This window comes from Coptis chinensis, chromosome 2, assembly GCF_015680905.1.
Source record: "Coptis chinensis isolate HL-2020 chromosome 2, ASM1568090v1, whole genome shotgun sequence".
NCBI classification, from domain to species: domain Eukaryota; kingdom Viridiplantae; phylum Streptophyta; class Magnoliopsida; order Ranunculales; family Ranunculaceae; genus Coptis; species Coptis chinensis.
The window spans coordinates 85,924,556-85,925,424 of NC_141457.1; the positions used below are offsets into that span (position 1 = coordinate 85,924,556).

Genomic DNA, 869 nt, shown 5'->3' on the forward strand with positions numbered 1-869 from the left:
AGTATTCTTCTTCCACTCTCTCTTCTCCTCACGAGGAGGAGTTTTAATTCTAGTATAATCAGGCTTGTTTTTTGTAGACATAAATACCACACGCCTATCTAGAATTTCACACACTACACCTGCATCAATGGCTAAAGAACAAGAGACTCCTCTCTCTGATTTTTATAAAGCCCTAAACGATGGCCCTAAGTCGTGCATCGTTCTTGCAGACCTAGTGGGGGATTTTCGAATTCCCCCTAATATATTTAACTTGTTACCAGTTTTTCATGGTTTAGACAATGAGAAGCCTTACCAGCATATACGTAGGATAGACCAAGTTCTCACTACATTCCATCATCCTAGCATAAGTCTGGATCAAGTTAAACTTAGGGTGTTTCCATTCACCCTAGCCGACAAGGCGGCGTCTTGGTTAACTGCGCAAATGCCAAACTCTGTGGACTCATGGGCTAATCTTGTTCAATTGTTCATGGAACAGTTTTATGCACCACTGAAGACAGATGAAATGATTCAAAAGATTTATTTCTTCCACCAGAATCCTCATGAATCCTTTTCAGAGGCCTGGAATCGTTTCACTGATCTTTTCATTGAATGCCCGCATCATAATCTTGCGAAGGACACACTTGTTCGTGCCTTCTTCAAGAGGCATTTACATCATCATAAGGAGGTTCTAGATATCATGACTAGGGGTTCTTAGTAAAGGAGCCTCAGAGACTTATAAATTCTTAGAGGATCAATCTAAGAGGAACAACAATTGGGGAGGTAACGAATCTTCCCGCTCCACTCCTTCTTTTTTTTAGGTTAAACCTGATTCCAAGCTTAAAACTCTTATCGATTCCCTCACTAAAAAGGTAGATGCCATCTCTATTAAA

The 869-nt window shown here is 40.4% G+C and overlaps 1 non-coding gene across 1 annotated transcript; it reads right to left on the minus strand.

The window, feature by feature from the left end:
• Positions 1-499: 499 nt before the first annotated feature.
• Positions 500-606, minus strand: LOC147518525 (small nucleolar RNA R71). Its single transcript, XR_015214558.1, has one exon. It is a non-coding gene; the product is annotated as a small nucleolar RNA R71 (small nucleolar RNA).
• Positions 607-869: the final 263 nt, after the last annotated feature.